This window comes from Gigantopelta aegis, chromosome 4, assembly GCF_016097555.1.
Source record: "Gigantopelta aegis isolate Gae_Host chromosome 4, Gae_host_genome, whole genome shotgun sequence".
Taxonomy (NCBI): Eukaryota; Metazoa; Mollusca; class Gastropoda; order Neomphalida; family Peltospiridae; genus Gigantopelta; species Gigantopelta aegis.
Window position 1 is genome coordinate 116,911,204 of NC_054702.1, and position 14,825 is coordinate 116,926,028.

Genomic DNA, 14,825 nt, shown 5'->3' on the forward strand with positions numbered 1-14,825 from the left:
CATGAGTATACTTCAAAGAATGTCACTTAAATCAGGCTGCTTACAACTATTGGACCACTGCACGGAAATGACAAGCTTTTGTAAGGTGCTAGATTAATAGTTTCTGGCCCGACTCCTTTTGTTGATGGTCTTTCTGATACACAGGGTTTAGACTTCGATACCGACTTGAATACGGTTCTAGGAGACGGGGTTTAGATACTGATCTCAACACGATTCTAGGACACGGGGTTTAGATACTGATCTGCACATGGTTCTAACAGACGGGGTTTAGATAGTGATCTGCACATGGTTCTAACAGACGGGGTTTAGATACCGATCTGCACACGGTTCTAGGAGACGGGGTTTAGATAGTGATCTGCACACGGTTCTAACAGACGGGGTTTAGATAGTGATCTGCACACGGTTCTAACAGACGGGGTTTAGATAGTGATCTGCACACGGTTCTAACAGACGGGGTTTAGATAGTGATCTGCACACGGTTCTAACAGACGGGGTTTAGATACTGATCTGCACACGGTTCTAACAGACGGGGTTTAGATAGTGATCTGCACACGGTTCTAACAGACGGGGTTTAGATAGTGATCTGCACACGGTTCTAACAGACGGGGTTTAGATAGTGATCTGCACACGGTTCTAGGAGACGGGGTTTAGATACTGATCTGCACACGGTTCTAACAGACGGGGTTTAGATACTGATCTGCACATGGTTCTAACAGACGGGGTTTAGATACTGATCTGCACACTGTTCTAGGAGACGGGGTTTAAATACTGATCTGCACACGGTTCTAACAGACGGGCTTTAGATACTGATCTGCACACTGTTCTAACAGACGGGCTTTAGATACTGATCTGCACATGGTTCTAACAGACGGGGTTTAGATACTGATCTGCACATGGTTCTAACAGACAGGGTTTAGATACTGATCTGTACACTGTTCTAACAGACGGGGTTTAAATACTGATCTGCACACGGTTCTAGGAGACAGGGTTTAGATACTGATCTGCACATGGTTCTAACAGACGGGGTTTAGATACTGATCTGCACATGGTTCTAACAGACGGGGTTTAGATAGTGATCTGCACATGGTTCTAACAGACAGGGTTTAGATACTGATCTGCACACGGTTCTAACAGACGGGGTTTAAATACTGATCTGCACATGGTTCTAACAGACGGGGTTTAGATACTGATCTGCACACTGTTCTAGGAGACGGGGTTTAGATACTGATCTGCACACTGTTCTAACAGACGGGGTTTAGATACTGATCTGCACACTGTTCTAGGAGACGGGGTTTAGATACTGATCTGCACACTGTTCTACGAGACGGGGTTTAAATACTGATCTGCACACGGTTCTAACAGACGGGCTTTAGATACTGATCTGCACACTGTTCTAACAGACGGGCTTTAGATACTGATCTGCACATGGTTCTAACAGACGGGGTTTAGATACTGATCTGCACACGGTTCTAGGAGACAGGGTTTAGATACTGATCTGCACATGGTTCTAACAGACGGGGTTTAGATACTGATCTGCACATGGTTCTAACAGACAGGGTTTAGATACTGATCTGCACACGGTTCTAACAGACGGGGTTTAAATACTGATCTGCACACTGTTCTAGGAGACGGGGTTTAGATACTGATCTGTACACGGTTCTAACAGACGGGGTTCAAATACTGATCTGCACACGGTTCTAACAGACGGGGTTTAGATACTGATCTGCACACGGTTCTAGGAGACGGGGTTTAGATACTGATCTGCACACGGTTCTAGGAGACGGGGTTTAGATACTGATCTGCACACGGTTCTAGGAGACGGGGTTTAGATACTGATCTGCACACGGTTCTAACAGACGGGGTTTAGATACTGATCTGCTCACAGTTCTAGGAGAATGGGTTTAGATAGTGATCTGCACATGGTTCTAACAGACGGGGTTTAGATACTGATCTGCACATGGTTCTAACAGACGGGGTTTAGATACTGATCTGCACACTGTTCTAACAGACGGGGTTTAGATACTGATCTGCACATGGTTCTAACAGACAGGGTTTAGATACTGATCTGCACACTGTTCTAGGAGACAGGGTTTAGATACTGATCTGCACACTGTTCTAACAGACGGGGTTTAGATACTGATCTGCACATGGTTCTAACAGACGGGGTTTAGATACTGATCTGCACATGGTTCTAACAGACGGGGTTTAGATACTGATCTGCACACGGTTCTAGGAGACAGGGTTTAGATATTGATCTGCACATGGTTCTAACAGACAGGGTTTAGATACTGATCTGCACACTGTTCTAACAGACAGGGTTTAAATACTGATCTGCACACGGTTCTAGGAGACAGGGTTTAGATATTGATCTGCACATGGTTCTAACAGACAGGGTTTAGATACTGATCTGCACATGGTTCTAACAGACATGGTTTAGATACTGATCTGCACACTGTTCTAGGAGACGGGGTTTAGATACTGATCTGCACACGGTTCTCACAGACGGGGTTTAGATACTGATCTGCACATGGTTCTTACAGACGGGGTTTAGATAGTGATCTGCACACGGTTCTAACAGACGGGGTTTAGATACTGATCTGTACACGGTTCTAACAGACGGGGTTTAGATACTGATCTACACATGGTTCTAACAGACGGGGTTTAGATACTGATCTGCACATGGTTCTAACAGACAGGGTTTAGATACTGATCTGCACACAGTTCTAACAGACGGGGTTTAGATACTGATCTGCACACGGTTCTAGGAGACGGGGTTTAGATACTGATCTGCACACGGTTCTAGGAGACAGGGTTTAGATACTGATCTACACAGTTCTAACAGACGGGGTTTAGATAGTGATCTGCACATGGTTCAAACAGACGGGGTTTAGATACTGATCTGCACACGGTTCTAGGAGACGGGATTTAGATACTGATCTACACAGTTCTAACAGACGGGGTTTAGATACTGATCTGCACACGGTTCTAGGAGACGGGATTTAGATACTGATCTGCACACGGTTCTAACAGACGGGGTTTAGATACTGATCTGCACACGGTTCTAGGAGACAGGGTTTAGATACTGATCTACACATGGTTCTAGGAGACGGGGTTTAGATACTGATCTACACAGTTCTAACAGACGGGGTTTAGATACTGATCTGCACACGGTTTTAGGAGACAGGGTTTAGATACTGATCTACACAGTTCTAACAGACGGGGTTTAGATACTGATCTGCACACTGTTCTAACAGACGGGGTTTAGATACTGATCTGCACACGGTTCTAACAGACGGGGTTTAGATACTGATCCACACACGGTTCTAGGAGACAGGGTTTAGATACTGATCTACACATGGTTCTAGGAGACGGGGTTTAGATACTGATCTACACAGTTCTAACAGACGGGGTTTAGATACTGATCTGCACACGGTTTTAGGAGACAGGGTTTAGATACTGATCTACACAGTTCTAACAGACGGGGTTTAGATACTGATCTGCACACTGTTCTAACAGACGGGCTTTAGATACTGATCTGCACATGGTTCTAACAGACGGGGTTTAGATACTGATCTGCACATGGTTCTAACAGACAGGGTTTAGATACTGATCTGTACACTGTTCTAACAGACGGGGTTTAAATACTGATCTGCACACGGTTCTAGGAGACAGGGTTTAGATACTGATCTGCACATGGTTCTAACAGACGGGGTTTAGATACTGATCTGCACATGGTTCTAACAGACGGGGTTTAGATAGTGATCTGCACATGGTTCTAACAGACAGGGTTTAGATACTGATCTGCACACGGTTCTAACAGACGGGGTTTAAATACTGATCTGCACATGGTTCTAACAGACGGGGTTTAGATACTGATCTGCACACTGTTCTAGGAGACGGGGTTTAGATACTGATCTGCACATGGTTCTAACAGACAGGGTTTAGATACTGATCTGCACACTGTTCTAGGAGACAGGGTTTAGATACTGATCTGCACACTGTTCTAACAGACGGGGTTTAGATACTGATCTGCACATGGTTCTAACAGACGGGGTTTAGATACTGATCTGCACATGGTTCTAACAGACGGGGTTTAGATACTGATCTGCACACGGTTCTAGGAGACAGGGTTTAGATATTGATCTGCACATGGTTCTAACAGACAGGGTTTAGATACTGATCTGCACACTGTTCTAACAGACAGGGTTTAAATACTGATCTGCACACGGTTCTAGGAGACAGGGTTTAGATATTGATCTGCACATGGTTCTAACAGACAGGGTTTAGATACTGATCTGCACATGGTTCTAACAGACATGGTTTAGATACTGATCTGCACACTGTTCTAGGAGACGGGGTTTAGATACTGATCTGCACACGGTTCTCACAGACGGGGTTTAGATACTGATCTGCACATGGTTCTTACAGACGGGGTTTAGATAGTGATCTGCACACGGTTCTAACAGACGGGGTTTAGATACTGATCTGTACACGGTTCTAACAGACGGGGTTTAGATACTGATCTACACATGGTTCTAACAGACGGGGTTTAGATACTGATCTGCACATGGTTCTAACAGACAGGGTTTAGATACTGATCTGCACACAGTTCTAACAGACGGGGTTTAGATACTGATCTGCACACGGTTCTAGGAGACGGGGTTTAGATACTGATCTGCACACGGTTCTAGGAGACAGGGTTTAGATACTGATCTACACAGTTCTAACAGACGGGGTTTAGATAGTGATCTGCACATGGTTCAAACAGACGGGGTTTAGATACTGATCTGCACACGGTTCTAGGAGACGGGATTTAGATACTGATCTACACAGTTCTAACAGACGGGGTTTAGATACTGATCTGCACACGGTTCTAGGAGACGGGATTTAGATACTGATCTGCACACGGTTCTAACAGACGGGGTTTAGATACTGATCTGCACACGGTTCTAGGAGACAGGGTTTAGATACTGATCTACACATGGTTCTAGGAGACGGGGTTTAGATACTGATCTACACAGTTCTAACAGACGGGGTTTAGATACTGATCTGCACACGGTTTTAGGAGACAGGGTTTAGATACTGATCTACACAGTTCTAACAGACGGGGTTTAGATACTGATCTGCACACTGTTCTAACAGACGGGGTTTAGATACTGATCTGCACACGGTTCTAACAGACGGGGTTTAGATACTGATCTGCACACGGTTCTAGGAGACAGGGTTTAGATACTGATCTACACATGGTTCTAGGAGACGGGGTTTAGATACTGATCTACACAGTTCTAACAGACGGGGTTTAGATACTGATCTGCACACGGTTTTAGGAGACAGGGTTTAGATACTGATCTACACAGTTCTAACAGACGGGGTTTAGATACTGATCTGCACACTGTTCTAACAGACGGGCTTTAGATACTGATCTGCACATGGTTCTAACAGACGGGGTTTAGATACTGATCTGCACATGGTTCTAACAGACAGGGTTTAGATACTGATCTGTACACTGTTCTAACAGACGGGGTTTAAATACTGATCTGCACACGGTTCTAGGAGACAGGGTTTAGATACTGATCTGCACATGGTTCTAACAGACGGGGTTTAGATACTGATCTGCACATGGTTCTAACAGACGGGGTTTAGATAGTGATCTGCACATGGTTCTAACAGACAGGGTTTAGATACTGATCTGCACACGGTTCTAACAGACGGGGTTTAAATACTGATCTGCACATGGTTCTAACAGACGGGGTTTAGATACTGATCTGCACACTGTTCTAGGAGACGGGGTTTAGATACTGATCTGCACACTGTTCTAACAGACGGGGTTTAGATACTGATCTGCACACTGTTCTAGGAGACGGGGTTTAGATACTGATCTGCACACTGTTCTAGGAGACGGGGTTTAAATACTGATCTGCACACGGTTCTAACAGACGGGCTTTAGATACTGATCTGCACACTGTTCTAACAGACGGGCTTTAGATACTGATCTGCACATGGTTCTAACAGACGGGGTTTAGATACTGATCTGCACATGGTTCTAACAGACAGGGTTTAGATACTGATCTGCACACGGTTCTAACAGACGGGGTTTAAATACTGATCTGCACATGGTTCTAACAGACGGGGTTTAGATACTGATCTGCACACTGTTCTAGAGACGGGGTTTAGATACTGATCTGCACACTGTTCTAACAGACGGGGTTTAGATACTGATCTGCACACTGTTCTAGGAGACGGGGTTTAGATACTGATCTGCACACTGTTCTAGGAGACGGGGTTTAAATACTGATCTGCACACGGTTCTAACAGACGGGGTTTAGATACTGATCTGCACATGGTTCTAACAGACGGCTTTAGATACTGATCTGCACATGGTTCTAACAGACGGGGTTTAGATACTGATCTGCACATGGTTCTAACAGACAGGGTTTAGATACTGATCTGCACACTGTTCTAACAGACGGGGTTTAAATACTGATCTGCACACGGTTCTAGGAGACAGGGTTTAGATACTGATCTGCACATGGTTCTAACAGACGGGGTTTAGATACTGATCTGCACATGGTTCTAACAGACAGGGTTTAGATACTGATCTGCACACGGTTCTAACAGACGGGGTTTAAATACTGATCTGCACACTGTTCTAGGAGACGGGGTTTAGATACTGATCTGCACACGGTTCTAACAGACGGGGTTTAGATACTGATCTGCACACGGTTCTAACAGACGGGGTTTAGATACTGATCTGCACACGGTTCTAGGAGACGGGGTTTAGATACTGATCTGCACACGGTTCTAGGAGACGGGGTTTAGATACTGATCTGCACACGGTTCTAGGAGACGGGGTTTAGATACTGATCTGCACACGGTTCTAACAGACGGGGTTTAGATACTGATCTGCTCACAGTTCTAGGAGAATGGGTTTAGATACTGATCTGCACATGGTTCTAACAGACGGGGTTTAGATACTGATCTGCACATGGTTCTAACAGACGGGGTTTAGATACTGATCTGCACACTGTTCTAACAGACGGGGTTTAGATACTGATCTGCACATGGTTCTAACAGACAGGGTTTAGATACTGATCTGCACACTGTTCTAGGAGACAGGGTTTAGATACTGATCTGCACACTGTTCTAACAGACGGGGTTTAGATACTGATCTGCACATGGTTCTAACAGACGGGGTTTAGATACTGATCTGCACATGGTTCTAACAGACGGGGTTTAGATACTGATCTGCACACGGTTCTAGGAGACAGGGTTTAGATATTGATCTGCACATGGTTCTAACAGACAGGGTTTAGATACTGATCTGATCACACACTGTTCTAACAGACAGGGTTTAGATACTGATCTGCACACGGTTCTAGGAGACAGGGTTTAGATACTGATCTGCACATGGTTCTAACAGACAGGGTTTAGATACTGATCTGCACATGGTTCTAACAGACATGGTTTAGATACTGATCTGCACACTGTTCTAGGAGACAGGGTTTAGATACTGATCTGCACACGGTTCTCACAGACGGGGTTTAGATACTGATCTGCACATGGTTCTTACAGACGGGGTTTAGATAGTGATCTGCACACGGTTCTAACAGACGGGGTTTAGATACTGATCTGTACACGGTTCTAACAGACGGGGTTTAGATACTGATCTACACATGGTTCTAACAGACGGGGTTTAGATACTGATCTGCACATGGTTCTAACAGACAGGGTTTAGATACTGATCTGCACACAGTTCTAACAGACGGGGTTTAGATACTGATCTGCACACGGTTCTAGGAGACGGGGTTTAGATACTGATCTGCACACGGTTCTAGGAGACAGGGTTTAGATACTGATCTACACAGTTCTAACAGACGGGGTTTAGATAGTGATCTGCACATGGTTCAAACAGACGGGGTTTAGATACTGATCTGCACACGGTTCTAGGAGACGGGATTTAGATACTGATCTACACAGTTCTAACAGACGGGGTTTAGATACTGATCTGCACACGGTTCTAGGAGACGGGATTTAGATACTGATCTGCACACGGTTCTAACAGACGGGGTTTAGATACTGATCTGCACACGGTTCTAGGAGACAGGGTTTAGATACTGATCTACACATGGTTCTAGGAGACGGGGTTTAGATACTGATCTACACAGTTCTAACAGACGGGGTTTAGATACTGATCTGCACACGGTTTTAGGAGACAGGGTTTAGATACTGATCTACACAGTTCTAACAGACGGGGTTTAGATACTGATCTGCACACTGTTCTAACAGACGGGGTTTAGATACTGATCTGCACACGGTTCTAACAGACGGGGTTTAGATACTGATCTGCACACGGTTCTAGGAGACAGGGTTTAGATACTGATCTACACATGGTTCTAGGAGACGGGGTTTAGATACTGATCTACACAGTTCTAACAGACGGGGTTTAGATACTGATCTGCACACGGTTTTAGGAGACAGGGTTTAGATACTGATCTACACAGTTCTAACAGACGGGGTTTAGATACTGATCTGCACACTGTTCTAACAGACGGGCTTTAGATACTGATCTGCACATGGTTCTAACAGACGGGGTTTAGATACTGATCTGCACATGGTTCTAACAGACAGGGTTTAGATACTGATCTGTACACTGTTCTAACAGACGGGGTTTAGATACTGATCTGCACACGGTTCTAGGAGACAGGGTTTAGATACTGATCTGCACATGGTTCTAACAGACGGGGTTTAGATACTGATCTGCACATGGTTCTAACAGACGGGGTTTAGATACTGATCTGCACATGGTTCTAACAGACAGGGTTTAGATACTGATCTGCACACGGTTCTAACAGACGGGGTTTAGATACTGATCTGCACATGGTTCTAACAGACGGGGTTTAGATACTGATCTGCACACTGTTCTAGGAGACGGGGTTTAGATACTGATCTGCACACTGTTCTAACAGACGGGGTTTAGATACTGATCTGCACACTGTTCTAGGAGACGGGGTTTAGATACTGATCTGCACACTGTTCTAGGAGACGGGGTTTAAATACTGATCTGCACACGGTTCTAACAGACGGGCTTTAGATACTGATCTGCACACTGTTCTAACAGACGGGCTTTAGATACTGATCTGCACATGGTTCTAACAGACGGGGTTTAGATACTGATCTGCACATGGTTCTAACAGACAGGGTTTAGATACTGATCTGCACACTGTTCTAACAGACAGGGTTTAAATACTGATCTGCACACGGTTCTAGGAGACAGGGTTTAGATATTGATCTGCACATGGTTCTAACAGACAGGGTTTAGATACTGATCTGCACATGGTTCTAACAGACATGGTTTAGATACTGATCTGCACACTGTTCTAGGAGACGGGGTTTAGATACTGATCTGCACACGGTTCTCACAGACGGGGTTTAGATACTGATCTGCACATGGTTCTTACAGACGGGGTTTAGATAGTGATCTGCACACGGTTCTAACAGACGGGGTTTAGATACTGATCTGTACACGGTTCTAACAGACGGGGTTTAGATACTGATCTACACATGGTTCTAACAGACGGGGTTTAGATACTGATCTGCACATGGTTCTAACAGACAGGGTTTAGATACTGATCTGCACACAGTTCTAACAGACGGGGTTTAGATACTGATCTGCACACGGTTCTAGGAGACGGGGTTTAGATACTGATCTGCACACGGTTCTAGGAGACAGGGTTTAGATACTGATCTACACAGTTCTAACAGACGGGGTTTAGATAGTGATCTGCACATGGTTCAAACAGACGGGGTTTAGATACTGATCTGCACACGGTTCTAGGAGACGGGATTTAGATACTGATCTACACAGTTCTAACAGACGGGGTTTAGATACTGATCTGCACACGGTTCTAGGAGACGGGATTTAGATACTGATCTGCACACGGTTCTAACAGACGGGGTTTAGATACTGATCTGCACACGGTTCTAGGAGACAGGGTTTAGATACTGATCTACACATGGTTCTAGGAGACGGGGTTTAGATACTGATCTACACAGTTCTAACAGACGGGGTTTAGATACTGATCTGCACACGGTTTTAGGAGACAGGGTTTAGATACTGATCTACACAGTTCTAACAGACGGGGTTTAGATACTGATCTGCACACTGTTCTAACAGACGGGGTTTAGATACTGATCTGCACACGGTTCTAACAGACGGGGTTTAGATACTGATCTGCACACGGTTCTAGGAGACAGGGTTTAGATACTGATCTACACATGGTTCTAGGAGACGGGGTTTAGATACTGATCTACACAGTTCTAACAGACGGGGTTTAGATACTGATCTGCACACGGTTTTAGGAGACAGGGTTTAGATACTGATCTACACAGTTCTAACAGACGGGGTTTAGATACTGATCTGCACACTGTTCTAACAGACGGGCTTTAGATACTGATCTGCACATGGTTCTAACAGACGGGGTTTAGATACTGATCTGCACATGGTTCTAACAGACAGGGTTTAGATACTGATCTGTACACTGTTCTAACAGACGGGGTTTAAATACTGATCTGCACACGGTTCTAGGAGACAGGGTTTAGATACTGATCTGCACATGGTTCTAACAGACGGGGTTTAGATACTGATCTGCACATGGTTCTAACAGACGGGGTTTAGATAGTGATCTGCACATGGTTCTAACAGACAGGGTTTAGATACTGATCTGCACACGGTTCTAACAGACGGGGTTTAAATACTGATCTGCACATGGTTCTAACAGACGGGGTTTAGATACTGATCTGCACACTGTTCTAGGAGACGGGGTTTAGATACTGATCTGCACACTGTTCTAACAGACGGGGTTTAGATACTGATCTGCACACTGTTCTAGGAGACGGGGTTTAGATACTGATCTGCACACTGTTCTAGGAGACGGGGTTTAAATACTGATCTGCACACGGTTCTAACAGACGGGCTTTAGATACTGATCTGCACACTGTTCTAACAGACGGGCTTTAGATACTGATCTGCACATGGTTCTAACAGACGGGGTTTAGATACTGATCTGCACATGGTTCTAACAGACAGGGTTTAGATACTGATCTGTACACTGTTCTAACAGACGGGGTTTAAATACTGATCTGCACACGGTTCTAGGAGACAGGGTTTAGATACTGATCTGCACATGGTTCTAACAGACGGGGTTTAGATACTGATCTGCACATGGTTCTAACAGACAGGGTTTAGATACTGATCTGCACACGGTTCTAACAGACGGGGTTTAAATACTGATCTGCACACTGTTCTAGGAGACGGGGTTTAGATACTGATCTGCACACGGTTCTAACAGACGGGGTTCAAATACTGATCTGCACACGGTTCTAACAGACGGGGTTTAGATACTGATCTGCACACGGTTCTAGGAGACGGGGTTTAGATACTGATCTGCACACGGTTCTAGGAGACGGGGTTTAGATACTGATCTGCACACGGTTCTGAGACGGGGTTTAGATACTGATCTGCACACGGTTCTAACAGACGGGGTTTAGATACTGATCTGCTCACAGTTCTAGGAGAATGGGTTTAGATAGTGATCTGCACATGGTTCTAACAGACGGGGTTTAGATACTGATCTGCACATGGTTCTAACAGACGGGGTTTAGATACTGATCTGCACACTGTTCTAACAGACGGGGTTTAGATACTGATCTGCACATGGTTCTAACAGACAGGGTTTAGATACTGATCTGCACACTGTTCTAGGAGACAGGGTTTAGATACTGATCTGCACACTGTTCTAACAGACGGGGTTTAGATACTGATCTGCACATGGTTCTAACAGACGGGGTTTAGATACTGATCTGCACATGGTTCTAACAGACGGGGTTTAGATACTGATCTGCACACGGTTCTAGGAGACAGGGTTTAGATATTGATCTGCACATGGTTCTAACAGACAGGGTTTAGATACTGATCTGCACACTGTTCTAACAGACAGGGTTTAGATACTGATCTGCACACGGTTCTAGGAGACAGGGTTTAGATATTGATCTGCACATGGTTCTAACAGACAGGGTTTAGATACTGATCTGCACATGGTTCTAACAGACATGGTTTAGATACTGATCTGCACACTGTTCTAGGAGACAGGGTTTAGATACTGATCTGCACACGGTTCTCACAGACGGGGTTTAGATACTGATCTGCACATGGTTCTTACAGACGGGGTTTAGATAGTGATCTGCACACGGTTCTAACAGACGGGGTTTAGATACTGATCTGTACACGGTTCTAACAGACGGGGTTTAGATACTGATCTACACATGGTTCTAACAGACGGGGTTTAGATACTGATCTGCACATGGTTCTAACAGACAGGGTTTAGATACTGATCTGCACACAGTTCTAACAGACGGGGTTTAGATACTGATCTGCACACGGTTCTAGGAGACGGGGTTTAGATACTGATCTGCACACGGTTCTAGGAGACAGGGTTTAGATACTGATCTACACAGTTCTAACAGACGGGGTTTAGATAGTGATCTGCACATGGTTCAAACAGACGGGGTTTAGATACTGATCTGCACACGGTTCTAGGAGACGGGATTTAGATACTGATCTACACAGTTCTAACAGACGGGGTTTAGATACTGATCTGCACACGGTTCTAGGAGACGGGATTTAGATACTGATCTGCACACGGTTCTAACAGACGGGGTTTAGATACTGATCTGCACACGGTTCTAGGAGACAGGGTTTAGATACTGATCTACACATGGTTCTAGGAGACGGGGTTTAGATACTGATCTACACAGTTCTAACAGACGGGGTTTAGATACTGATCTGCACACTGTTCTAACAGACGGGGTTTAGATACTGATCTGCACACGGTTCTAACAGACGGGGTTTAGATACTGATCTGCACACGGTTCTAGGAGACAGGGTTTAGATACTGATCTACACATGGTTCTAGGAGACGGGGTTTAGATACTGATCTACACAGTTCTAACAGACGGGGTTTAGATACTGATCTGCACACGGTTTTAGGAGACAGGGTTTAGATACTGATCTACACAGTTCTAACAGACGGGGTTTAGATACTGATCTGCACACTGTTCTAACAGACGGGCTTTAGATACTGATCTGCACATGGTTCTAACAGACGGGGTTTAGATACTGATCTGCACATGGTTCTAACAGACAGGGTTTAGATACTGATCTGTACACTGTTCTAACAGACGGGGTTTAAATACTGATCTGCACACGGTTCTAGGAGACAGGGTTTAGATACTGATCTGCACATGGTTCTAACAGACGGGGTTTAGATACTGATCTGCACATGGTTCTAACAGACGGGGTTTAGATAGTGATCTGCACATGGTTCTAACAGACAGGGTTTAGATACTGATCTGCACACGGTTCTAACAGACGGGGTTTAAATACTGATCTGCACATGGTTCTAACAGACGGGGTTTAGATACTGATCTGCACACTGTTCTAGGAGACGGGGTTTAGATACTGATCTGCACACTGTTCTAACAGACGGGGTTTAGATACTGATCTGCACACTGTTCTAGGAGACGGGGTTTAGATACTGATCTGCACACTGTTCTAGGAGACGGGGTTTAAATACTGATCTGCACATGGTTCTAACAGACGGGCTTTAGATACTGATCTGCACACTGTTCTAACAGACGGGCTTTAGATACTGATCTGCACATGGTTCTAACAGACGGGGTTTAGATACTGATCTGCACATGGTTCTAACAGACAGTGTTTAGATACTGATCTGTACACTGTTCTAACAGACGGGGTTTAAATACTGATCTGCACACGGTTCTAGGAGACAGGGTTTAGATACTGATCTGCACATGGTTCTAACAGACGGGGTTTAGATACTGATCTGCACATGGTTCTAACAGACAGGGTTTAGATACTGATCTGCACACGGTTCTAACAGACGGGGTTTAAATACTGATCTGCACACTGTTCTAGGAGACGGGGTTTAGATACTGATCTGCACACGGTTCTAACAGACGGGGTTCAAATACTGATCTGCACACGGTTCTAACAGACGGGGTTTAGATACTGATCTGCACACGGTTCTAGGAGACGGGGTTTAGATACTGATCTGCACACGGTTCTAGGAGACGGGGTTTAGATACTGATCTGCACACGGTTCTAACAGACGGGGTTTAGATACTGATCTGCTCACAGTTCTAGGAGAATGGGTTTAGATAGTGATCTGCACATGGTTCTAACAGACGGGGTTTAGATACTGATCTGCACATGGTTCTAACAGACGGGGTTTAGATACTGATCTGCACACTGTTCTAACAGACGGGGTTTAGATACTGATCTGCACATGGTTCTAACAGACAGGGTTTAGATACTGATCTGCACACTGTTCTAGGAGACAGGGTTTAGATACTGATCTGCACACTGTTCTAACAGACGGGGTTTAGATACTGATCTGCACATGGTTCTAACAGACGGGGTTTAGATACTGATCTGCACATGGTTCTAACAGACGGGGTTTAGATACTGATCTGCACACGGTTCTAGGAGACAGGGTTTAGATATTGATCTGCACATGGTTCTAACAGACAGGGTTTAGATACTGATCTGCACACTGTTCTAACAGACAGGGTTTAAATACTGATCTGCACACGGTTCTAGGAGACAGGGTTTAGATATTGATCTGCACATGGTTCTAACAGACAGGGTTTAGATACTGATCTGCACATGGTTCTAACAGACATGGTTTAGATACTGATCTGCACACTGTTCTAGGAGACGGGGTTTAGATACTGATCTGCACACGGTT

The 14,825-nt window shown here is 44.8% G+C and overlaps 1 protein-coding gene across 1 annotated transcript in view; it reads right to left on the reverse strand.

Annotated features, from left to right (window-relative positions):
- LOC121370217 overlaps positions 1 to 14,825 on the reverse strand; it is a 36,864-nt gene that overhangs the window by 6,465 nt on the left and 15,574 nt on the right. The window lies entirely within an intron of this gene.